A 27,260-nucleotide genomic window follows, 5' to 3' on the forward strand; every position below is an offset into this window, starting at 1 on the left:
CCATGGAAATGTCAGAAAACCTGGAAAAATTTTATGTTACAACTACAATCCTGATGGGGTAGGATATACTTGGAAACACTTGAAAGATTACATGTCCTGTGCAATCTCCAGCTTGCTTTGACAAAGGAGCCTAGGTGAATGCTACAAGTTTGTATAATCAGCCCTATTGACTGATTTTGGGTCATCAATCAAGAGATGTTTGATTGTAAGGTGCTCGTGTCACAGGGAAATGAAGAATCAGCAACACAATACATTGAAAACTGGCTCGTGGATTTTTCACAACCCTCTTTTTTTATAAGCCTGATGACATAATCATCGATAAATGTTACAGCTTTTTAATGCAGTGAACAATAAAATATATATGGGGACCCATTCTTTTCAAATTGTGCTATTAGCTGATTTTGCATTGCAGCTCCTTGGCTACCTGAAATTTTAAAGGAAGAAGATAGGGAATTGTTTTCTTTCTGACAGGCTCATTGCCAAGTATCTGAAGCAGATACCTGGACAAGTTCCCAGAAGAATGAATGGAGGAAGGCGCGTGGGAACAAATACATCAGATAGTGACATAAACCACAATGGGCTTCAGATTTATGTGACTAGTTACTAGCAACATAGTGTATAATCTTCCAATTGCCTCTAGCATCTCAAGGAAAGTAGTGGCAAATGTCCTGATGATATTTTTTTTTTTTACCTTCCCTCATTTTCTCTTTGTTGTTAAGATCTCTGTGTCTGTTGCTTGCTTTCCATCTGAAATCTTGAATTTTTGTTTGTACGAGCACTTTTTTTTTCTTCTTTTTTTATTTTCCTTTTTACAGAAAACAGCTTTGCCATTGCACGTGGAGAACTGAGAGACACAGCAGCAGGAGTATAGAAGCTCTTTAAGAGACAAAGGTATTATTTCCACAGTAGAGTTTGCAATTCTAAAGAATTAGAAAAGTGAAGGGTAGACTATGAACAACAATTGAAGTAAAAAATAAGTTAAATGCTATGGACTACATACTTCCATCTCACAGTGCAAAGATACATGTTGCAAAGTGGAAAAATTATTAGCTGAAGAAGAAAACTCAGTCTAAATAAAGGTTTTTTAACAGAGATGCTCCTTTCTAGAGGCAAAATCCTGACCCTAAGGGAGACAGGACTGGTAGCCACATAATAGTATCTAAGAGCAGTACCTGCAGCATAATTTCTTTCTTGTGGAGCAGGCTGGAAGAGCAGATGTTGGTAGAGAGCAACTTTTCATAAATCACTAGTGACCAAAGCCTGCTTAAATCTGAAGCCTAGCTGGTTCTTTGCCTGATCTCACATCACAGCTTAATCCACACAACAGCTGTCAGTAGAAAGATTAATTCACCCCAGAACCTGGAAGTAATGATTTCCCATCAGAGCTATGGCATGTTAGGATGGGCAAAGATAAGCACTGCCAAACATATACTACAGTGTAGTGTGCTTGGTTGCCAGTCCTAGTGACAACATTAAATTAATTTAATTCATTGTTTTCATAAACAGCTATTATCTCCTATCTCCTGGCTGCAGCTCCAGTTTTATAAGGACTCATTTGGTGCCTATAATAATGTAGAGGTTATTATTAGTCTTGTGCTTGGAATCTGGACACACAATCCTGGGAACTGTTCAGAGTAAACTTTACAATGATGTGTGTGTGTGTGTGTGTGGCAGGGGGAAAGCATGTTCTAAATATAAATGCTAAATTTCTGCTTTCTTTTTCAATGCTTAAGAGCATTCAGCTAATAAATGTCATATGTCTTCAAACAAAATAAAAAATACGGTAGTAGATAATGGATGCTGTAAAACCTCTGACTTATCTCAAGTCTGAAACTTAGGGGATTAACATAACTTAGTTTACGATGTTCACCACAGCTGCCAGGAGACCTGACCCTGCCTCCCCAGAGTGCTATGGATACAGGGAGTGTTCTGCTCTCAGCTAGTTAATTAGCTACACTTAATTAAAGGTCTATGCTAAGAGGAATCTCTGCTACATTTATTCATGCTGAATTTGAGTTACGCATCCACAGATAGCAAAGATAAGTCATATATTCAAGACTCTTACAGTCATTATCTCATTCAGTGGTTTACCCAGTTTAAAGTCACCTTAGGGATAGGATTTTCTTCATTTCTTTTACATGAGGCTGCAAACACCAAGTTCCTGTTTGTTCTAGGGGGACATTAAAGATCCCATGGCAGTTTTTTAAGTGTATGGTCTCATTTGCCCCTCTAGGATCTTCTCCTCTATCCTGAAGTTTGGTTGGTACATGCCACAAGAGTAGATAAGAGTGTCAAGGGTTTCAGAGATCTTTCAGGATCTTGCAGATCTTTCAGAGATCTTGCAGTTATGATATTAACCTTTATTATTTTCTCAAGGCAGAGTGATAAACCTCTTAGTTTTTCTTTTAATGTTTCTTGGCTGTTTTGTTGTTTGTTTTTTTTTTTTAAGAATCCTTCCCCAGTTTCACCTCCTGATCTTTTTTAGAATGAGCAGAGAGAATATAAACAATTTCACTTTTTCTGCCAGCATTTGAATAAAGCAATATATATTTATTTGTCCTGTTACTACCCTGCAGAGTGCTGTATACTGACTGCAGCAATCTGCATTTGCTTAGCTCTTCACGATGACATCATATGAGCTGTGAGGAAACAGCCTTGGAAATCTACAGTTTGACAAGTAAGAAAACCTCCAATTGCTCATAATGAAGGCTGACGCAGTGGCTTGGGAGCCAGTGGTTTACATGCCTTGCTTCAGCACATTTTTGGTTTGGCTTTGCCCAGAATAATGGGTAATTATATTTTGAAAGACATTGGTAGGGCAGAGAGGTAGCCAGTGAGATGGCCAAGAGCATTTAAATGGTGTTGATCTCTAAGGACGCCCTTCCATCTGTGTCTCCTCACCAGGTATGCTGTTGTCACTCCCCAGTAGCTCACCAAGTTCACCCACACAGTCATGCTGATTCATGTCTTTGTGGGTATGAGGTCTACATAGAATTAGTGAATTACTCTTTTTTTCTTTAAGCAACCAAAAAAACCCAAATGATAAGAGAAGGTGGTGTTGTGGGAAAGGTGGAGACTGTTTAAATTGGCCTTGATCCTGAAGAAAACACACCCTACACCTGGTGATTTCACTTCCACTAGGGCATTTGTAGAAATTTCTTTTGTGGTTTATCTTCCTCCTTCAGCCCCAAGCAGCTTTAGAAAAAAATGGGTTTTATTTCTATGCACACTCCTGAGTTTCATCTGGAACCTGGGTGCAATGATAGCGCTTCTGGGATGATATATGGATTATCACTGCTAATAGGCTGATGCTGACAAAGCAGAAGTGTTTTGGAAATATAAACAGTACTTTTTCCTTGGATTCTGAAGCAATGTTTGCACAGATGTACCTTTAAGGAAAGCATTAATTTCATTTTACTGGTTGCCAGGAGCTTCATTTTCAATGAGCTGTGAACAGACAGCAAGAATATTCTACAGTCAGTTTCTTCCTGCTTTTAAAAAGGAGGGAAATTTAGCTGGCATTTTGAACTCTTCTGGTGCACCCTGCCATAGCCTTCCTGGTAGGTAAAAATGAGTCTTATGGTCTCTTGACAGACCCTGCTGTAGGGTGAGATGAACTCTACAGGTCCAGCTGAGTTCAGCCAAAGCTGAGAGCTTTGCTCACCTTTCTTCCAGGAGCAAGGGTAATTTTTAGAGTAGTCTGACCCTCTCTTTATTGATTTGGTTTCATATAGGAGAAAATATATGGTCTTTAAGCTCCATCTTACAGTTATTGTTCTGCCCTGTGGTCTTGTTGTTTAGATGGCAGAGGACTTGGGAGGGTTGTGACCCCACCTCCTAATTCACCTGGGGCAGATGTGGCAGAGCCTCAGTGACATGGAGCCCTGGAGGGGTAATAAAAGCCACAGTGATCCTGCACCTGACCCCCAGCAGCATTGCTCTGCCATGCTGCTGCTCCAGGCAGACTTAGCTGCTCTATCTGCTCTACCTGTTGTCCTTTAGGATGAATATTCAAGGCAGCTGTTATCAAGGTGAGAGCTGGAGAAGGAATTTTTGTTATTTCTCCCCATTCTTTGAATTCCCCACCCTCCCATTCTTCGGGGCTTAGCCCCCCCAATGCCCCACTCTCCCCTCTCTCCCACTCCCCCCCCCCCCCCAAAAAAAAAAAAAAAAAAAAAATTGAAAGAAAAATGTACAGAAGAACTGGCAACAAGATATGCATAACTCAGTACTCTAAAGGAATGAATGTGGTCTAGTTAGAAAAGGGGCATACATTATACTCTCATTTTAATTAGATAAAGCACAGGGGCTGTCACTCATTGACAGAGGAGATAATAAGACCAGGACTGTGTGTTTGGGAAAGCAGAGAAGCAGAAGGCTCATTGCAACACGGTTTCAGATAAGCCACTGTGGTAGAAAGCGTTGGCTAATAAAAAGAAAAACATTCCTGGAAATAATGCTGACAATGGAAGGGCAGAAAACTCACGTGCCACTGAAAATTTTCCTAGAGGAACGTGGATCAGGAGGCTGTTTTCGACTGGGCTGCTAAATTGTTCAACAGCTGGGAAGTGTTGCCATTGCTCAGCATAGCTCTGTATTGCTGGGATGGCTTTTGTACTGAATTCTTCCTTCCTCAAATGGAGCCTGAGGCCCAACCCACTGAAGTCATCAACAGCTTTGCCTTTCTGTAGCCTGAAGCTCATACCCTCGGGGAGTTGTTTAGGTGTGATGAGATAAGCAATGTTCTCAAATTGATACTAGCAGCAGCTCCACCCCTACAAGAAAGGAGTTAGGACTCCCTGGGCTTGCAATAGCTGAAAACAAGGAGGCTTAGACTAAATTCCTGCATTGTAGAGTGGACTCTTACAGAGAAAGCTTCTCATCTCTCCTGTGTCTTCCGTGCAAGGGTTCTTGCAAACATTTCACTAGTTTTCAACTTTTTCCTTAGCTATTCATAGCAAAAGCCTGGAAAATCATCTTGCAAGTAAATAAAGTACCGCTGCCATATCTCAGCAACTTTTATGTGGATAGATCCTGGTCTTTCTCTTTAGAAAGTTGGTTAAACTAAATCAGCCTCAAAAATCATCGGAAAAAGGATTGTTGGGCCAAACTCTGTGCAGGGAACTGCTTGAAAACCTGCTGGCCACTTTTTCCCCCTTACTCTTTAGTTGCTCACCTCTTTACCTGGGTTTTCCAGAACTGTCTGGATGTTGCTGGTGGGTAGCACTGCATCTGCTCACCAGGTACTGCTGGAGGGTGCTAGGCACACGTTGTGGAGTGTGTTGTCAGGGTTAATCTCTTGGAACTGTGTTTTTTACAAGTGTCCAATTTTAGTTAAAAGCATCACTTCAAGCTCCCACCTGTCTCTTCATTCCTTTCCCACTAAGCCAAAGCCCTCCTCTATTTATTCCAGCAGATTTTTCTTCAAGCTACACTAATTACTGAAGAAAGCATGTAGCCCAACAGAGAAGGAAAACAACATCCCACAAGGGTCCATAAACACTCAGCTAATGAAAGAAGGACAATAACTGCTGGCTAGGATTAGATTCGGGTAGGATTAGACGTTTATTATGGTCTTGCTCCACCAGAGCTGAGCTAGCTTCCCGCTGGCCACAACCAGAGTGCCTAACACATGGCAGATGGAAGCTCTGGAAACCACAACAGGAGACTAATGAATCCAAAGAGGTATCAAAGGGTTGTGTGCCAGAGGGGTCATGGTAAAAACACTGGTGTAGTACAGCAAGTCTGAGGGCAAGGGACAGGGTGGTTAAATTTATATAAGTAGCAGATGAATGCAGAGAAAAATGAGTATCACTACAACTATTGTAGCCTTTGTTGGTAGAGATCTGTCTGGAACTTTTAAAATGAAAACGTTGCCATTTCGGGCTACTGCCCCTCCCAATACCCCCCTCCCATTTTCTGAAAGAAAACCTGAAATACTTCAAATTTAGGTAAAATTTCAAGGCAGGTTTTCTCACCCTTCTGCTTGATCACTACATCTTCATTTTCTTGTCCTTTTACAAAGGAATTTATTTTATTTTTTTCATTAGGAGGATCTTAAGACCAACAAAACCAAGTGACCACTTTCCTGCAAACTAGGGTTTGAACTTCTTCTTAGTAATAATGTTCCCATACCCTGTTTTTCCCCTCACTCATCCAAATACTGTTGGCCACATTTTCTACCAGTCTTTAGATTTCAGTATTTGTGTGAGCCTTGATTCTCAAACATAGGCAAGTAAGCTGTTATCTACCACACAGAGGAAAAGTCTGATTTATATAAAAATAAATTAAATTTAATTCCATTTAAAAATAATATAAAGTGCAGAAACTTTCTTTTGCTTACATCCAATAGAACTTGCAGCAACTATGCATTTTTTCCTCCTCTGATCAAGAAAATAGAAAGTATCATAAAAAGCAGGTTAATGAGTAACTAGCCACTCCAAAAGCTTGGTGCATGGCTGCACAGCTGATGGCCCATGAATCTTTTTCCCCTAGTCCTGGCAAAATGATTTTTCCACTGTACTGTATGACTATGAATTACATTTGTTTCCAAAAGCCTGATCTGAGCAAATTCCTATAATATCATTTGATCCACGGTTGTCAAAATTTTGGATGACTCCAATTTAAAAGATTGGGAGATCTTTAAATGGCATTTGAAACACTTCCTAGTCACTTCAGTGAGGCCAGAGTTTTTTTCAGAGGCCCCAGATCCAACATCAGCCTGCTGAAAGTTCTCACTTACCATAAGAATAGATTTAAGTTCTTCAGGTGTAAATAGGGACCACATAATATTTTCCAGAAGCACCAGTTTTCCTGGCACTTATTTGCAGCTCTAGGGACACAATTATGTTAAATTTTTTTGCCCCTCAGTCTCTGTTTATAACTCACAACTACTGGCATTTTCATTATTTTCAAGAAGTACAACCCCCACTAGCTTTGCAAGTACTAACGGGCACCTATGCCAGTTGAGACTCTCATTATAGATTATATTGGCAACATATATTATTATTATTATCATTTATATTTTTAAATAATGGTAAGTTTTGTGCATTAATATGTAACTGATTGCATGATACTATGGCATGCAGGACAGAAAAATATAGGTGAAAAACCACTGACATGAATCAGGACCAAGCACAAAAGTGCTAGAGCTTTTTATTTTCTCAGAGGTAATTATGTTAACAATGTTTTCTGCAAGTCAAAGGAGTACATTTTCCAGCTGGAAAATCTACCAGAAGTAGTCAAATAGAGAAAGACAAGTAAGAGGGACAATTCAGATGCTTAGCTGAGAAACCATTGGGAAGCTTTAAATGATTTTGAAATAAGTTAAGCCTTAGTCTGGATTGACAGGAAGCTGAACATGAGCCAGCAGTGTGCCCAGGTGGCCAAGAAGGCCAATGGCTTCCTGGCCTGTATCAGAAACAGCGTCGCCAGCAGGTCCAGGGAAGTGATTCTGCCCCTGTACTCAGCCCTGGTGAGGCCACACCTTGAGTCCTGTGTCCAGTTCTGGGCCCCTCAGTTCAGGAAGGATATCGAGGTCCTGGAACAGGTCCAAAGGAGGGCAACCAGGCTGGTGAAGGGACTCGAGCACAGGCCCTATGAAGAGAGGCTGAGGGAGCTGGGGCTGTTCAGCCTGGAGAAGAGGAGGCTCAGGGGAGACCTCATCGCTCTCTACAACTACCTGAAAGGAGGGTGTAGCCAGGTGGGAGTTGGTCTCTTTTCCCAGACGACTTTCAACAAGACAAGAGGACACAGTCTTAAGTTGTGCCAGGGGAGATTTAGGCTAGATATCAGAAAGAATTTTTTTACGGAGAGGGTGATCAGGCAATGGAATGGACTGCCCGGTGAGGTGGTGGATTCTCCATCCCTAGAGACATTTAAAAAGAGACTGGATGTGGCACTCAGTGCCATGGTCTAGCAACCGCACAGGTGGGTCAAGGGTTGGACTTGATGATCTCTGAGGTCCCTTCCAACCCAGCTAATTCTATGATTCTATGATTCTAAGCCAAACAAAAAAAAAACAAACCAAACAAAAAAACCCAAACAAAAAACCAGTGCCCAAGCTTTGCACCCACCTTAACACGCATCAAATGTGTAGTTGCTCACTTGCACTATCTGCTGATATGTGAAAACTTGGAGGCTTAGGCTGAGATCTAAGGTGCCTTGGGGTTCTATTTGCAACAGGTGGCTTTGGCCTCTCAAGGCTGATTTCTCCAAATTTTTTGTTCTAGAAAATAGACTGGGCTCCTGCATTGGATTACAACCTGGAGGCACTGATCTCTGTCCCTTGGGTAAAGAGTTGAAGGCAGCTAATGCCTACAATTTAAGAATAGCCACTCTGCTTTTTCCTATCATAAACAGTCAGCTTTCAATAACGTTTAAGGATATTTGGCTTTCTTGAGTATACAGGGTCATTTTGGCACTCCGTAGGAAGGTTAGGGACAGCTCCAGGCTCTCTGGGAGTAAACAGAGAGCCTGTGGTTCTTCCACAGTGAACTCTTAGGAAAACTCACCTGCTTCTCTGAGTAACAGATGAGAGAAACAAGGTGTCAAAACAGGCAGCACCAACAGATCAAGTTTGACTTGTGTTTATACTGCAAGTACAGTTTGTACTGTAAATAGGTTACCAGCCTAAATAAAAGCCAAATTCAGGCTAGACCCCTCTGATTTAAGTAAAAAGTAGCTTATGTCTGAGGTTTTCTGTATGTTAACAGAAAAGGACTGAAATGAAACAGGCAATTCAATGTGAGAAGGATAGAGGGAAAGAAGTGAGAAATGTCAGTAGATCCCCAGAGGAAAGGACAGCAAACACTGACAAATGCAGTCCACAACTCAAACCAATTGATATACCATGAAAAATGAAAAAGCCCAACAGAGCTGCAAGATTCACCTTTATGCAGAATTATTTGTCATTTAACTCCATCTCTAAAGTAGATGGGACAGGGAGAGACAGAGGAGTGACCATTTAGCACTGATCATAGGCTTTGGTGCCTGAGTCTTCACCTACACCAAAAAATCACTGAGTCAGACTCAAGCAAATGACTTCTGATCTTCAGGAACACTCTGACATACAAATGAAAGCAGTGCAGAGAGTCACTTACACAGATAATGAAAGCAATCTCCTGGCCATGCTGCCTTTCCCCCCATTGTAGCCAGGCTTTTATGCTCTAGTTTGAGAAAGTTTGATACTATAATTTCTATAGTATCTAGTCTCTATAGTATCTAGTTTGATACTATAGAGGCCTTCAGACCAGACTATTAGTAATGGAAGGTTCCCCCATTTCTCTGGATACCTTTGCTTTCTTTTGCCAGCTGGATGACAGGCTACTGCCAGCAAATCAACACAATAATCTCTATGCCACAGAAATAGATGAATCCTGGCCATTCTAGCATGCTTTCCATGAGCTCTCTCCTTTGCACTCAACCATAAGAGCCTGCTGAGCAGATCTGCTGCAGTTTAATTAGAGAGACTGAGTCCACCTCCTGTTCCTCTGTAACAGCATTAGTCAGAAGTGAACTGTCTGGTTCCTGCCTCTCCTAGCCTAGCGTGAGCTGCTGATGTGAAGCTGGCCAGATTGGCTAATTGTACCCCTGACTTTTAAAGGTCAGGCCTTACAGAATCTAATAACATCCAGAAGATTTCCAAAACAAGGTAGTTTGAACAGAAGATCCAGGCTTCCTCCCGTGAGATGCTGCCTATTGAGCTGTGGGACAAAGCAACAACTCCTGCAGCATCCCACAGCAGTTGCTGAATGGCTTTGCCTGCAAGGCCACAGCCAGAGGGCAACAAAGGGCACCTTCAACAGAAGCTTTCCCTTGGGTTTTGATCAGCTGGCTTGGTGCAAGTTAGCTTCTGGGAGTGTGTTGTTCAGGAGAAAGGACAGAGTAAGGAAAAAAAGTTTCTGAAAGGAATCTGTGAAAATAAGTCCCTACTCAGATGTTCTGCCCTCGTGGAAAGGACAGCATTGTATTCCAGAAATTCTTCATACTTATTTTAACCTAATAGGAGAGATGAATGATTGCTCAAGCAATACCACTTGAAGTGGGAAAACTCAGACACCATACCACTGCTTGAGTAGAAGATGTTTCAGTAAAGGATGTACCTTCTCAGCTTCATAGAACGGCAGAATTATCAGAGATGAAAGGGACCTCTAGAAATCATCTAGTCCAACTCTCCCACTAAAGCAGGATCACCTAGAGCACATTACAAGAGAGTCTGCCTCACCAGGGCAGAGTAGAGGGGGAGAATGACTGCCCTCAACCCACTGGCCACACTCTTCTTTATGCAACCCAGGATTCCATTGGCCTTACTTACCCAGGTACCCAGCTGGCTCATGGATAATTTACTGTGTATCAGGACCCACAGATCCTTGTCCTCTGAACAAGGATCCTCTTGTCCTCTTTCCAGCATGTCCACCCCCAACCTATACTGGGGGTTCTTTCTCCCCATGCATGATCTGTCCCAGTGAGGAAGGGAGTGGAACTGCTGAGGGGGACACTTAACTAAATCTAGTTTGTATGGTTTATCCATCAAAGCTTTGTATTTGAAAAGCAAATTCTCTTCTGTTTTAACCTCCTTCCAGCCAAGCAATCTGCATTGTAAGCCTTCAGGCAGCTGAGAGCAATTGCTGCCCTTTTCTGCTCCCTGGCAGGAAGGGAGCTCCTCAGCTGGGGCACTCCCTTCCCCTAACAGATCCTTTGCCTCCCCATGCAAACACCTGAATAAAAAGGATGTAAGTACTAAAAATTTCCAGTCCTCCTGCTGCGCTTAATTCAACTTGCAGGTGATTTTCACTGCAATACCCACAGAAAGGTGGAAGTTTTAGGAAACATCAAAGAGGAGCTCTTGCTCTGCTGCTTCCATGGGAAGAAGAGTCAGTCTATTTAACTACAGCTGGGGACTTCCACTTCTCTTCTTGGCAGACAGCCTGGTTTAAAATCTTCCATTTGCCAATCTACTACTGAGTTTATACAAGATGAGTAGGTATCTTTTTGTCCTTCTGTGCTCGACAGTTTTCTAAAGTTGTTTATTAAGCAAAAAGTTTGAACAATTTTATTTTTTCTTTGCTTTCCTTCAGCCTTCTTATTGCACTTTTAAGGGATTTTCCCTTGGAATTTTAGCCTGTGTTTTGCATGTGCTTATTTTCATCTGACTTGCATGTAGATGATGTGCAACTGAGCAGGCAGCTTGGGTAAGGAAATGTTTACAAACTCATATTAAAACACTCTGCTTGTTTCTCCAAAACAGTAATCAAATAAGCACTAATTATTGGTTTACATGTGTATTTGCTTTGCATTCTTTTACTTTGTTTCCACAAACAACATAAGGATGCTTGTTCTACAATTAATAGCAATTACAATTAAAAAAAAAAACAAAACCACAACAATTCTTGTGGCACGTTCTCTTTATAAAAATACATTTTTTGCAAGAATAAAGACTTAAGGAGTAGGTTTAGGTTTTCAAAGTATTGCTGCCTTCCTTATTTTTCATATTCTTTAATTTTTTGGTTATATATTCACCCGCTGAGCCCATGTCTTTTTTTTTGTCTGTTCTCCTCCTGTTTTGTCCCCTGTATCCATTTTGCCTAAACCATGCCATAAGATTAATAAATGAAAGCCTAGCATAGGTGCATTTGTCTTCCAGTATCAGAAACAGCTTTTACACTTAAGATCTTTTTTACGTTCTTTATACATTGATGTGAATTTTTAGCAACAATCAATCATATGCTTCAGTGCTTCACGATCATATTATGTTACAACTTCTGATTTGTTTGTAATTTAGTGCTGTTTACAGGTTAATTTTCCAATTACTTTTTTGCAAATTTCTCACCTAGTGCCTGTATTACCTTCCTTCAACTGTTACCCTTACTAAATATATGCTAAATTCTGGGGACCTAGGTCCTGCATATGTATCTAACAGCCTTCAAAATATTTTGCTAGTCCTCCCAATTAATAACTGATAAGCACTTTATTTTTCCCGTTTTCCAGTTGATGCTTCACAATTACACACTTAGACATAGCTTCTATCCATACAATGATTTTGGCTATGTAAGCAAGTTAAAACAAATATGTGGTATTAACCCTTACATAATTCTGTTTTCACAGTTCTGCAAGATGATTTATTCACTAGAAGAACATATTTTACTGCTTTATGATAAACAGAAGGTATACAGATAAATAACTGAGAGCTACTCTGCAGTGCTGATGTAGGAAGAAATCTCCAATCCTGGATTCCATCAGGTAATGCTAATATGAGATTTTTTTCTGGTGTAGGCTGACCTTTTTCTGTAGAGTTAAGACTTTATTGCTTTTTTTTCTTTCCCATAAAATATCAAGTATATTACATTCACTAAGTATAATTCTATGAGGAAAATCAGTGCACAAATTTGCTTTGAATACCATCTTGATTTCATCCAATTTAATCTGTTTATTTGCTCCTGTTACTTGAAGCTTCCTCTGTAAGCCAAAATTGCTCAGCACTTCTTTTGAAGTTTGAGATTGTAGTTCCACTACTTTTCGTGTGTTTCTGTTCCTGCTGGTTTTGAATGAGACCAAAAATACTGAACTTTCCTCAAAGAAGGTTCTCTTAAATATCAAATGTTCAATGTGCAGGCTCATGAATAGCACCTGCACTATGTAAACACAGTAAAAAAGGCTTTTGTAGCATTGCAGAAGCTCAAAGCAAGGATTGATGAGGTTAAGTGTTGCTTCAATTTACCATCAGATTACTTTCTTTTAGCGTTAGGATTCACTTAAATAAATAAACATTCCAAGGTGTATGACAGCAAGGGTATGCAAAAAATTCAAAGGTGAAAAATAGTGGATTGATAATTCTGTGCCTTCAGTGATCTATCTAGAATATCTTTTTCCACATTCTTACCTACCCTGAAATATACTTACATCTATCTTTCTGATACATGTTTAGTTATGTACCTTTTCAGCAGGACTTGAATCACATGCAGTGTTCATATTTGTGCACCTGGATAATGTAGAACAGGGAGAACATATAATTTAATGGTCACTAAGTCCCAGAATGACTCTTGGTCCTTTAAGCTAAGAGTTGGAAAGGACACTGCTCTAAGATGCCAGAGTAAATATGCACTTAATCTGACTGTGGTCCAGGTGACTGGACTAGACAGGAAAGCTGAAGATCTTTGTAGAGTTTTGTGCAACAGAGCTGAAAAAGCTCAGGCAACAAGAGGGTTCCCATTTGAGATATTGGGTTGTCTGGTTCCTTCTTCATTGCTGAAAATCTTAGTCTTGTGATCACCTTAATAATGTGCAGGATCTGAAAAACTCAAATAGTAGATATTCAAGTATATCTACTTTTCTTCCAAACTCTCTCTCAGTTATGGTTCCCAGAAGTGCAGTGACACAATTCAAGAGAATTCTGGACACTGCTCCATGCTCCAGTTGTCTACACAGAGCTAACAAGGAGGAAGTGACCATTCTGGTGGCTTCCCTCCTGACTAGTAAAAGTCTTAAGGAGGAAAGCAGGTCAGAGGTTTCACTGGCTCTAAGTAGAGGGAAAACAGTCAGTGAAATGAGACCAGCATGAGCTACAATGAGCAGTAGGGCAAAACCCTACAATGAGAGTGAAGCTAAGAGGTGAGTTTGAGGTTCAGTGAAACCAACAGAATCATGCTGATTTAAACCAGCTGAAGATGTGGGCCAGTAGCACTGGCTTGATTTGAATATAAAAGGAAAGTGTTGCCAAGAATGGGGTCCCCTACTGTTAATATCTTTTAACTAAACAAGAATTCAGGAGGGAAGTAGAAGGTGAAAGTATAAGAGCTGGTGAGGTTCAAGGTGGCTGTCTGCTCAGCTCGGAGAAAGACAGTCACTATTCTATGAAAGTGTCCTGCCATGAAATGCCAACTTTCATTTCCAGATGAAGCATGTTTAAAGATCTTTCCAGATTAGGATGCATGTATGATACAATCTTTTTAGGAGTCAGGATGGGAGTATATCTTTTCTTGATCTCATAACTCTTACTTGATCTTGTAAATTCCAGCACTCTTTATTACCACCTTTTGAGTGCTTTACATTCCTGACTACACACCAACGTAGACTTTAGCATTGTTTTTCATGCTGTGGACTGAGATCCTTCTGGTTAGTCATTGATCAGATATTCCTGGAAGTGAGAGCCCAGCATTTATTTCCACAATAAAACAGACCTCGGGCCTGCCAGTGCTTCTCTAAAAGTCTAAATCATGGCTCCTTCCCAAAGCTCTACTATATCCTACCACCTACAATTAGAGATATTTATTGAAGACCATAAATCATTTCAGCACTTTGACAACAAAAATGATGTGAAGGTCTTCACTGGATGTGCAATGTACCAATTTAACAGCTGCTGTTCAGACTTTTATTTCTTCTTATTTTGCTCTAAACTATATGAAGCAGCTATTAATTTTTCCAGGCGGTGATGTTTTCACACTGTAACTTTAGAGAAACAGGAAGAAGTGACTGTATTTCACCTTTTCTTTCATAATTACATGTTGTCTCTTATTTCCCATGTGTACTTAATTTCTGTGTATAAAGATTTTTACACTATGTAGATTCTGGAACGAAGTCTTAGTTTTCTCTAGTGCTCTGTGAATTTCTTAAAGTTTAATTTTTGGTCAATGTACAGTTGAAACATTCTAGAGCTCAGGAGTTAGGAATTACGATGAAAATAAGTTACATGTGCAGTATAATTCTATTATAGTATTTTTTGTTAGAGTCAAGACCTATCTAATGTACCCACTAAGCAACATTTATTCTGGAACCAAAGAACTAAGGGCTCTTTGTCTTGAAAAGGTTTGAAGAGGATGAACTCTGCCCATCACACTGGTGGTTGCTTCTCCTGATATGGGCTTCAGCTCTCATTAAATTGTACACCCCAGTTAGAAACTGAAGCTTGAAAAGTTGTTGCATGGCAGGAAGTCCATCACAGGGAGAAGCTGCCTTTGCTGCTACTGGTGGAAGTGGTGGACTGGCAGCTCCTGCTGTAGAGAACTTTCCTTTCTTGAGCAGTAGAGCTTGAGGGTTTTCTGGAAAGTTATTCCTATTGCTATTGCACTCTGGATGTCACCAGGGATCACATGCAAATAACAATCTTTCAGTCTGAGAGTTTCTGCTCTGAAGATTGGCCTTGGGATCTCAATAGGGCAAGGAAAGAGCAGAAGCTGTGGGGAGACATCCCAGTCAAGGCTCTAGCCAAACGTGGAGCTGCTCTGGAAAATCAATGCAACTGATGAAGCTTGACAGTTTAATTGTCTTGTTTGCAGAACTAAATTGGGTTATGAAGAACAATGATTAGTGGCTGTGATTAAAAGTTTGAAATGTGCCACGTTCCTCAGACTTGTACACTCAGGGTGTGAGTGTATTCTGCAACTGCTAGGTTTGAAGTGGCTCTTAGAAAAAGGGGCCAAGAAAACAAGCAAGGTTTTCAAAGCCAAATGAAAATGCTTTTCCTCCTCCAGACTGTCCCCTGAAGAGCTATTGTGTTAGAATCTGGTTTCCAAAGTTACCACTAATTTGTGAAGTAGCAGGATTTTAGCATTACTTTAAGTGCAGTTGTCAACATACCTGGAATGCTGGAGTCCCTAGTGGTACTTCTCTAGTGCTATCTGTATGCCGGATTTGACTTGCACACAACAACAAATACTTTAAGTGGAAACTAGAGGAACAGAAAAGAGATTGTACGTGTTCTCAAACTCTTTCTAGCTCTGTTAGGGCTAAGCTGACTTAATTTGTTTTGCTAAAAAATCTCAAGGATGGCGAAGCCCCCTACCTGACAGATGCTTAATATTTTCCTTCTAAAATTAATTCTTCTCCACCAGGAAAGAATATGAAACACCCAAGTAAACCTGAGCCCAGATAAACAGCCAAGTATTATTACAGTGCAAAACTTCCCCGTGGTTTTATTGCCCTCTTGAAACGCAATTGCTACACAAGTGTCTGTGGGAAACTGAGGTAAAACTGTCCAATTAATTAGAAACTGCCATAGATTTTTTGACTGGAAACAGTTCATGACACAATGTATGTATTTTTTGGCCTTAAAAGGATACTAAGACAAAATCAACAACAAAGCTTAGTTAATACTTGTTATATATTTTTGTATTAAAACTCGATAACATAATTCTCTGCAGGGAGTACTGTTGATCTACTGACTACAAGGGCTGCATTGTAAGAAGAAATCCTACAAAACAGCAAAGCTTTTTATTCATGGTGGCAGGCTTGGGTTGTTTTGAGCCTGAGTGTTTACTATCTAGAGACCTGCATTCATCCACCACGTATGAACGTGGCCTTCTGTTGAGAGATGAAACCTCTGATATTTATGATCCCACACTGCTGTAGGATGAATGAGTCACATATTTACTTGGGAGATTAAACACTAGGGACATGTTGCACAGCAAACAACCATGGCTGTAGGTTCTGAAACACTTCTGGGCTCCAAAGCACAAGAATAATGAATGCTGTTCCTCTTGAGTGATGTCAGAAATGTCTTGGCTACTTAAATACAGCCTCCAATGATAACAAAAAGACCACGCAAGAAAGCCAAAGAGAACCAAAGACAGAAATTGTGAGGCAAACAAGTTTGCTGGTTGTCACAGTTCAATATACCAGGATATCAAATGGATTGCTAGACCTTGAGCTGGGTTCATTCTCCCCATAGGGAACAAAAGTTACTCACACGTGTCAGAGAAGATCTAAAAGTTTAAGACAGCAGAAGAGAAGGGCACAGAACTATCATGTTTCTGCTCTACTTAGGGGCAATTTCAGGGAGGCAGTAACTTTCTATCATAAAAATTTCCACCTTGGAAAATATTTAGATCAGGAGAACCAGAGCTGTTCACCGAGTTACTTGGTTACGAGTGCCACTGACTTTCTGGTTTGTGCTTGCTGCTTGGCTGTCTGCATAAGGAGCAGTGGAGACACTTAGGGCTCATTCAAGTTTGCTGGATGCAGGTATGAAGTGGCATTAAAAATTCTGTTTAGTACCTCACGTGCCTCTAGCAGCCATTTAGAAGAACATGGGTCTTTTACAGGTCCTGTCTCACACCAGCCTGTGTCTCTATCAGGTGGTACTAGGTGACTGTTCAAAGAAGCTTCACAGAGCCCTGGCAGGACATGAAGAGGATAGATCCTTCATTCTTGCATAAACATGAACACATAGGCATGTGTGTTAGGACAAGAGAAAATGGGTTCAAGTTGTGCCAGGGGAAGTTCAGATTAGATATTAAGAAAAATTTCTTCACCGAGAGGATGATGAAGCACTAGAGCTGGTTGCCCAGAGAGGTGGTAGAGTTGCTGTCCCTGGGGGTATTAAAAAAAACAGGCACATGTGGCACTTTGGGAGATAATTTAGTGGTTAAGGTGGTGTAGGAATGACAGATGGACTTGATCTTCAAGGTCTTTTCCAGCCATGATGATTGTATGATTCTATGTTGAACTTCAGTTTATAATACTGAACCCTACCTTTAGTATCCCTTAACATCTCCTCCAAAGGATAGTTTCTATGGGCTTCACACCTAAATTCATGTACACAGAATGCTGAACAGCTTGGGAGTAACTGTGGTCCAATAATAACTCTCAACTGATTCTGTAAGGGAGGAAATGTAATGAAAGACCAGAGGTTTGTGAGTAAGAGCACAGTTAAGAGAATACCCTTAGGAGAACACTGTGACAGTGGCAGTGTTACAGATGCATTATCCTAGTGCATGATTCAAAACTAAAACATGTCTCATGTATCATGTGGATACTGCTATAAGAGAGCACAGCCAGATATGTCAAATGAACAAGGTTACACAATCTGCTTGGGACAATCTCTGAGATGCTAATACCAGCAGTTTATCTCTGCTTAAATTACTCCCACAGAAAAAACATTAATTTTGCTTCTTAAGTAAGCAGTGAGAAATAAAGATGTTCTATTTTGTCAAGGACATTTGTTATCTCTGACTCTGAGAGGAAGGACATGTACACTCAGAACAAAGTTAACACGTCACAAAAAAGAGTAGAGAAGTTAGGAGGGAGAAGGTAAAAGATAAGTTCATTTAATAAAGATTTTACAAACAGTGAATGGGAAAATTAGGTGACATTGCTCTCTGTTTTGGAGAGATTTTGTTGGTTTTGGGTTTTTTTTGTTATTTAAGGGAAGACCAAACATAAGAAGCCAACCTCAAAACAGCCCTTGTCTTACAGGAAATATAGGAATTGCCAAATCTTATTCTGCATACACAACTTTCCTCTCCTCTCTGCCCAGTTACAATCCTGCTTTGTGCAAAACTAATAATCAAGTGGCTGGGAAGGCCCTGATGAAAATAACATCCATGCTCTTACACTGCTGAGATCAAACAGAAACCTTTGCTGCAAGAGATCAGTATCAACGTTTGTGACACCACATAAACCACAGCACAGAAAGACAATTCCTTCCCCTTAAAGTAGACATGGACATAACGCAGAGCAGGTCAGGCAGGGAACAGGAGCAACTGCACAACTACTTTGGGGTTACCCCTACTATTAGTTGATGCTAGTATTGTCCATTCATACTTGCTCACTAGTGTCAGTTTGGTGGAAGAGGAGGAAAAGCTATGTGGCATAAAAGCTTTGGTGTTTTGTAATTGATTTAGAATTTAATTCAATTTTGGGTTATGTGTTTTGCAAGCATTGGAGATATTCACCTCTACTGCTGCACAAATCAGAGGATTAGACAGTTTTTGTGACCCCCAAGACTGTGTTCTTGCTTATGCTTCAGTTCTTTACGTTAGAAAACCAAAGTTTCCACTCTAATTCAGTCCATATTTCTTGCTTGTACTTAGAAGAAAACACACACACACACACACACAAAAAAAAAGGACTATTTAGATTCTGAGGAATTCCTGCATGTAACAGACAAATAAAACACTAGAATCAGCTTCCACGTTCTCCTAAATTTCCATCTTATCCTGAAGAATAAGCTACTTTCTGTTGCCTACGTTGAGTGATTGAGGAAGTCAAGTGTTCAGTCATATCGTTCTTGACACTATGAGGTTACATCCCTTTTTCCTGAATGCTTGCAGATTAAGTGTGCTTTGCTTCAAAACACCATCTGTAATTATCAGACCTGTGGTTGCAACTTTATATAACACCAGTGCTCTGCCTGTACTTACACCTGCATTTTACACAGCCTGCTGCTTGGGTCAGTAGCTTTGGTTTGAGCCATCATTCACATATCAGTTATCCCCTTGTCTTGCAACAGTATTCCCCCCTTTTCCAGCATGTACCCAGGCTTAGAGACTCTTTTTAACACAAGGTTCCCAAACACAGACCTTAAATCACAGGGCAGCAGGTATTTGAAAAGGTTAGGAAAATGTGGTTGATAAATTCAATTAAAGGGACTGCAAAATGAAGCCCCAATTGGGTGAAATATTTCATTTGTATCCCTTGCAGTTACTTGCGACCTTTTTACTAATGAATGACATTTTTGTAACCAGTCTATCAGTGACATTTACCTTCTTTTCAGAAATATGCTGAGATCTTTATCACGTTATTGCTATTTATGATTGCAAACTGGCCTGGAGCCATGCTATTATCTAACTCATGTGATTTGACTTGGCTCCATGGAAATCCCTAAAGCTATGAATGCTTCTCCAGGGAGAGGATGAAACTTGGAGTATATGTACACCTGTTTTGGTTTGGTTTTTAGGAAGAAATTTTCAGTTCTAAACATTTCAAAAATCACAGTTGTGACTCAAAAATTATTTTGACTTCCCTCACCTCCACAAGTGCTCCAAGGGATCCAAGACCATTTGCTTGAAAAAACCTCCTGTGTAATTCCAGTCACGAAGATTATTTTATTTATAAGCTCGGAAGAAACAAAAATATCTGTGTAGATAGAGGAGAATGGCTCTTTCATCCAGGCTCTGTGGTTGATAGTTGTGACTTCACATGCCGTGGCCAGGAAACGGGCAGATCAAATTTCTTATGTTGTTAGTGCAGTTGATATTACCTCAGGGACGTAATTATTGCCTCATAGTTTATTATAATACAGTGAACACAAACAATTTTAAATCACCGTGTACTGCATCCCCTTCTGACTCTCACAAACCTGTGACTTTTCTTAGCTTGGAGGTGTTGGCAGGCTTCAAACTGGAAGGAAATTACTTGCCACTGGGCTAAGGCTTTGTCCTGCTGATGAGGGACTTAGGGATGGAGCAATGATGCTGAGACAGCTCTGCTGGGCATGGTCTCTCTGCTAATCTCATTGCTCTGTATGACTGCTCTCACTTGAGGTACATTTGCTTTAATGTCCTGATTACATCAAGCATTTTGGAGACAGTGTATCACTCTATGCTCAAATCAGCAGTGCATATTCCACTTAGATCAAGTTAAGATGTAGTGCAGGTGGCATCCCATCTCTACAAGCTGTAATGAGTCTCTAATGTCCTGGCTTATCTCCAGATGCATTTGGATGAGAAAAGATTTTGACCAACAGCAATGTGGAATAGATCTAAATCAAGGATGGAAAGGAACATAATCCTTTCCCACATACCAGTCATCAGCTCTTAGCACAAACTTTGTCCACTTCTTGCTCCAAGTCTGACAAGTTAGAAAATAGTAGTCGTGCCTGTTGCAACTAGAATTGCTTCTCTCTAAATACATTTCGTAGATTCTGTTTATTATGTTCCTTTTATTGATACACTAGTATATCCCCAGTCTGGGGGTTTTTTTGGTTTTTTTTGTTTTGTTTGTTTTTTATGGGGTTTGGTTGATTGGTTGATTTGGTTTGGGGTTTTTTTTTGTTTTGATTGGGGGTTTTGTGTTTGGTTGGGTTTTTTTTGTTTTTTTGTGTTTTTGTGGGGTTTTTTTTTTGTTTGGCTTGTTTTTTTGTTTGTTTGTTTTTTTTTGTTCTAGGGGACTGTACAATCCTGCAAGCATAAAGATAAGTTTCGCTTTTATTTCCCTCCTTTACCAAACATATGTTGTATAGAATGAGAACAGAATCTGGCCTGTAGTGTTCACCAGTGTTTGGAAAACAGCCATCACAAGTTTTAATTGCTTTCAGCCAATTAATTTATCCTTCTCTATTTTGTTCACATTATGATATAATTTGTATCTGAAGAATCTTTCCTGTACAGAGGAACTAATCCCAGTGTAAAAGGGAGCACTCAAACACCATCTGCAAGTCATAACATACTCCACCATCACAATGATGCACAGGTCTGAGATGGTTTCTTCATATTAGTGTGATCGTTACTTTTGAAAATGCTTCCACAGTTCAAAAGTGCCAAATTTTCCTGCTGACTTTCTTGGAGTCCATGTCAGACAAAAGTCAACCATCAAACTGAAGACAGAGCATTTCCCTAGTTTTCCTATTTTGCCATCTCTAGTGTGTAGTAAAATGCAAATAAAAAAATATATTGATATTAATGTTACTACTGCCTTTGCTATACCCATATTTAAAGCATGAAATGAATAAACATTTATGGATAGCAGCAGCATAGTCTAAAGGTGGAAGATTGGCCTCTGACCTAAGGTGTGTTTTATCTTTGCCCCACCGTGGGAGGGGACCACAAGTATCTGTGTCTCTGTTTTCCCATTTGCAAAGAGCAGAATGTTGTGAGATCTTTATTACTTAGTGGTAAAGCAGTTGCAGAACTTTTGGCCTTATGAGATGCATGCAGGGCTCCATCTGGTCTTTAAGCAGCCACTGGAAATGTGTCAAGGAGCAGAATTTGGCTTAATGAGGTTTCCCAGATAACCGAGTGGGAGTGGGTTCTTCTGCCCCAGCTAAATGTCATGGTAGGGGTGATATATCTTGAAACTTCTAAAGCCTTCAGTGAAAAAGGTGACTCTCTGTCTCCTATAATATTTGTTATTCTAGAATAACTCTCCCCTTCAGCCAATGGCTCATCTATCTTCCCTGGCTTTGTTTCTAAAGGAAAATCATCCAAATTCAGGGAAGATGGACTTTGTGCTCTTTTAAAGCTATGACAGACTCTGACCTACAGAATTGGTTCCTCCTCTATCATGTAATGCCATATATTACAAACCTTTAATCTATGAATAATAATGGACTTGGAAGTTGTGTGGAGCCTTTACAACAGTGAGAGCTGATACAGAAAGAAATGAGATGTCCTGCTTTTACTATCAAAATAGCAGAATGAGGATGAGATTCTCAGCCAGCCCAGTGCTCTATTTAACCTAACAACTGATTTATGCTTGCTCTGGATTTGGCCATGCTTTCTTATGGTGTCCTGTGTGGGTTATAAATCAGACATTCCATACAACTATGCATGTTCTTTAGAATAACTTTCAGTTTTAAAAAGCGTTTTGTTTTAAATAAAACTAGATATTCCACACGATTGTTTTGCTTATTTGCAAATGTTGGGGAATATTTTAATTATATTTCTGCACCAGCAGAGATGAAAAATGCAGGCCTGCTGGCTTTCAGTTGCTTTTCTTTCCCTGACAATTTTAATGACTTTGCAGAATAGTCCAAACTTTTACCTAATAGGAGCATATTCATTTTCCATTATGAAGTAAAATATTTTCATTTTCCAGTACTAACTGCCATAAAATAAAAACAACCCAGCAAAAGAATTAAAAACATGAATAGTTATGTTATTTTCTGAGACTTCTTCCAAGCCCCAATCATTGTTGTTTTTTTTTTAAACATGCTCTGTTAATAATATGCTCTAAGATGTCTTGGAAGCTTCCTAATTTCAACAGGATAAACTACTGCTTTTGGCAATGTTATTCTCAGTTCTTTAAATACTAGCACTCACATGAAGCATACCAGCCTGTTATAAAATCCCATTGATTTATTCCCTTAAATTCAGCCAAATTTGGATAAAATTGCAGTTATGGGTCCTTTTTTTTCCTGATGCAAGATCATTGCACATTTTACTGTTGTTAATCGACACTGCCATTAGAGATTAATTGTCTTATCTTTGAGATGCCTGTTTGGTCCTTGTTCAGTGCACAGGCACAAGGTGCAGCATCTTTCTCCAACATCTGTACCAGTGATGGGGAGAGAAACTTTCTGAGATGACACCTAGTGAGCTGCAACCACCAAATCAATGCTTTATGGTTGGGTGAATATATTCACTGTTGGTCTCCCAAAAAGTTCATTTTATTATTTAGCTCAGTCTTGTGAAGAGAGAATGAAGTGAATGTTTGACAAAATACAGTTCATGCTACAGCCATTTTAGTTATTGATCAGCATAGATTTATGCCTGATGAGGAACAGCGCATTAAAATAGCTAAATTAATTATCTAATCTCTAATCTAGACAGGTCTGTCATCTCTTCTTTAGTATCTATAATCATATGCTTTATGATTAGATTTTTAGCAATCTGCCCAACAAGCTTTTAGTATGTAAAAACTACATCCACCTACTTCTTTCAGTTTATCAGGAAAAATAATTGATTCAATAAAATTCTGTCATAAGTTCCTTGTTTTGAGCAGTCTGACTGATACTTTATGGACTTCTCAGTCCACAACATCAATTAGACCTATAGAATCAAATCCACTCAGAATCAAACAGCTGCCTTTACAGTGCCCAGCACTCAGCCCTCATCCCCTACAGAGCACTCTAAGAGACAGCTGTTTTCTTTCTTTCTTTCTTGCATTTTTTCACTTAGAAGTGCCTGAGATCTCATGGAGGCTAAACAACAGCTTGAGAGAGTGGTCCTTCTATAGTCCAAGAGCATGGCTTGTTATTTCATGCTGTGGGAGAGGAACAGAAAAAGTGCTTAGGGGTCTTTAAGATTGGAGGGCTAATGGGGAGGTGCTGGAGAGCATGCTTTGCTTCTCAGTTTTACTGCTATAGAACAGAGCAAACTGCTCCCAGAATCACATTTGGAGGAGTGTGGAGGAATACAGTTGTTTTATTGCATCATGTGCAGATGATCAAAGGACCCAATCTGGGATCAAAGTATGCAGATAAGTTATTTGACAGCAGGAGTGTACTCTGAACAGATTTCTTTCGCAGCCTGAGTCTGACCTTATGCATATGAGTGTATATTCTCATCTGGTTGGCTCCTTTTCTTTTTCCATTTATATTAGGTAAATATTTCATTTTATTTGTCCACAATTCAACAGCTTTGCAGCTTCAGAACCAAATACATGAGATTTAAGAGCTTTTTATTGTTTGTGGGGGTTTTTTTCTCCTTACTTATCCCAACACTATTTATTATACAGCTCCTAAGGTGCCCCTAATATCCAATTTTTCAGTGCTGTCTTCACTACTTCTATCCTCTTGACTGAAAAGTGACTCAGATATTACAGTGAAAGTTGTTACGCATTCCTTTCAGGAATATTTAGAGAGGTGTTTCAGCTATAAAGGTTGTAACCAGATCTCTCTGTTCAAAAGGCTGCTTATGTTTGGATCCAATTTGTTCTGGTTTATATCCATCTCTAGCAATGTTTAGCTATCTTTTAACTGTAACTGATGTTATTCATATGTGTTTTTGCTGTGATTTCTTCCGTTATAAGTGGCATATAAAGTTTCACTCTCAAGGAACTAGGGTAACAATCCCTGAAGCACTCAAATTGCTTGAGTATGCTGGAACATTTCAGCTAGTACAAGCTGCAGATGTTAGCTTCTGACATCAAGCTAAAATGTTACTTAGAAAAGCCTGTTGGCAAGTATCTAAACCCATCACAATTAAAAAAAAAACCAAACCAAAAACCAAAAATAAAACACCAACATCACCTTCTCACCTTTAAAATTTTAGCAGACTATGAACTTTGATCACAGAGGCGGGTAATATAAATCCCCTAATTGTCATTACCTTGGAAAAACCCATTCTTATTTTTAATTCTTCAGCCTCCTTTTGAGCATATTTCTGATCTGAATTCTGTGTTTCTCACCAAGTGATGGCAAGTACAGTGCAGCTCTGAAAAGGAACACTGGGAACACAGTGTGAACCCTGAAGCAGGCACTCTGGCTCACTGTGCAAACCCTGCCTATGCTTCCCTCTTCCCTTCTTTTTTCTTTTTCCCCACTGCTTATTGCTCTAAACTGGGGTTGGCACCATGTTACACCTACAGCTGCTCCATGCAATCCACCCATCACAGTACCAGGACTTCTGGTGGTGTTCCCCAGCTCTGCTCCTTATGCAAATTATTGCCTTCAAATGGCTTCAGACAGATGCAACAAAACAGTAAATGCAGAGATCCCACCATGGTAATGTGCTGATCACTTTCTGTTCTAACTTACTATTTGTATTATTTTATCATGGTGCTTTCATTCAAAGGGAGTCAAATACACTTCCATCAAAGGGATTGCTTCTCATGAAAGGCTCTAGCATGACTTAGAAAGGATCTATTAAACAGGACAGAACAACTAAAAAGTGAAATTTAACGTATTTATGCTTAACTATACTTTCTAACCTTACTTTTATACCTTCAACATTTATAACTTATCAATCTCAGATGGTTACTAATATTTGCTGATACAACATACATAAAAAATCCCCACCTTTTTACAACAGCTTCAGGTGTGTGGTAAATTTATTTAAAACTACAATAAACAAATATCAGTAACCTCCAAAGATCTGATGTAAAAAAAGAAAAACCAAAACCAACAAACTCCCCAACTGCCTCTTAAGTGAGGAATGGTGAATTAACCTACTAATTTCTGCAAGGTTTAATGCAATAGTTTTATCATCCAGAAAAATGGTCACTATCAACCACCCTACCTATTTGGGGAGAGATCAACTGTAGATGAAAGCTTCCACTTTAACCTTTATCGATGTGTAATGAGAAAATTTACAGAACTGCTATATCTCCTCTTATCAGCAACCTCCTAAATCTCCTGAATTGCTAATGGCTTCTGTGAAGCAATTCAGATCCCCATCTGGTGTCTGGCAAATACCAGTGCAGCAACATGTGCTGATACATGAGCAAAACCTGATTTTGAGGTTTGAGTGACACAGAAATTTCCTGTTCAGCTGCAAATATTTCACTTCACTCTTTCTCTTTTCTCCACTCATCAGTTTAGTTGGAATCCACAGATTGAGAAAATTGAGTTTTCTATGATGTTGTTGTTATGTTTTGCCTTTCAGGAAAAAAATGCTGTGGGATGTGGCTGCTACTCTTAGCAGCAGGGCTCTTCGCCTTTATCAGTCTCTCCGCCCACCTCTTCTCTTTCCAAGAGATAAGTATCCAGGATGAGACCATGATGGATGTGCCCTGAGCATAAGCAGCAGTATCTGGAGATTCATGCTAACATTCCTCTTAAGCAGTCTGACTCCTTGGCTCAGGCAGACACAGGACTCAGCGTGCATCTTCAATGCTCTTTGCTGAAAAGCAGCCTCCAGTTGAAAACCATTGGTTTAGCAGATTTTTCTCATCAGTTGGGAACACAGTAATCAGCCACGTGTGTCTCTCCAGACTACTGCAAATGTGATGACGAGCTGGTCAGCTGCTGCCTTTGGTGCTGTAAGCCAGCTGCCTTTCCAATGAACTGGGATGATACAGTGCTGAGCCTCTTGCAGCTCCTCTGAAGGCAAGGAGTCACTACGGGCTCTCTCCCTCTGCTTTACCTCACTGCTTCTTGTCCCAAGAACCCAGGTATTGGGAAAAAACCTCCCCTGATCAAGGGAGAAATAAAGATTGCTACCTAGGATTTACATGTATAGGTTCAAAGGGAAGGATAGGAAGCCTCAATTCTGGTAACAACTCATCTAGTTTTTGTTTTCATCACAATTTGGGGAGTAAATGGAGCTGGGCAGCTTTCCACAGCTGGACAGAGATGGGAACAGTATGCTACAGTATCAGCCCAGGGACAGGAGAGGAGAGAGGAAAGAAAGGAGGCTTGTAAACCAAATATTAACAGGGAAATGTGGCTTCAGGAGACCAAAACCATTTGTTAAATCAGCAAGCAGTCTGGTTGAAAAGAAAGGAGAAACTGTTTCAGGGAAAAAAAAAAAAAAAAAAAAAAAAGAAAAAAAAAAAAAAAAAGATGTTTTGCTTTGGATACAGCTTTTCCATTGCTGATTTGATGCCATTCTGTAAAAGGTACAAACACGAGGCTTTAGTAACCCAAAGAAATGAAATGTGATGTTTCATTTTGAGTTGAACACTATGTTCCAGCTGTGCTCTTTCTTTCAATTTCGCCACCCAACCTTCATTTCTGGTGGTGAAAGGGTGTTGTGACCCACAGCTGCTCTCTTGAGCCTCTAAAGGCATTCAGGCTTTCTTCATGCTGTGTCCTGTTCCCACTACATCAGCATTCCCTCTTGTCACTTCTAACTGAAGGTAGCTGCAAAGTGCCATGGTCATCT

General features: G+C 39.9%; 1 protein-coding gene and 1 long non-coding RNA gene across 4 annotated transcripts in view; one reads left to right on the forward strand and one right to left on the reverse strand.

The window, feature by feature from the left end:
* The window catches only part of RERG (RAS like estrogen regulated growth inhibitor), a 103,849-nt gene that overhangs the window by 27,660 nt on the left and 48,929 nt on the right, over nt 1-27,260 (reverse strand). The window lies entirely within an intron of this gene.
* On the forward strand, nt 680-26,445 carry LOC139797781 (uncharacterized). The gene is made up of 3 exons (XR_011726581.1): nt 680-891; nt 12,106-12,240; nt 26,040-26,445. It is a non-coding gene; the product is annotated as an uncharacterized lncRNA (long non-coding RNA).

The sequence above is a fragment of the Heliangelus exortis genome, chromosome 1 (assembly GCF_036169615.1).
Source record: "Heliangelus exortis chromosome 1, bHelExo1.hap1, whole genome shotgun sequence".
In the NCBI taxonomy this organism is placed as follows: Eukaryota; Metazoa; Chordata; class Aves; order Apodiformes; family Trochilidae; genus Heliangelus; species Heliangelus exortis.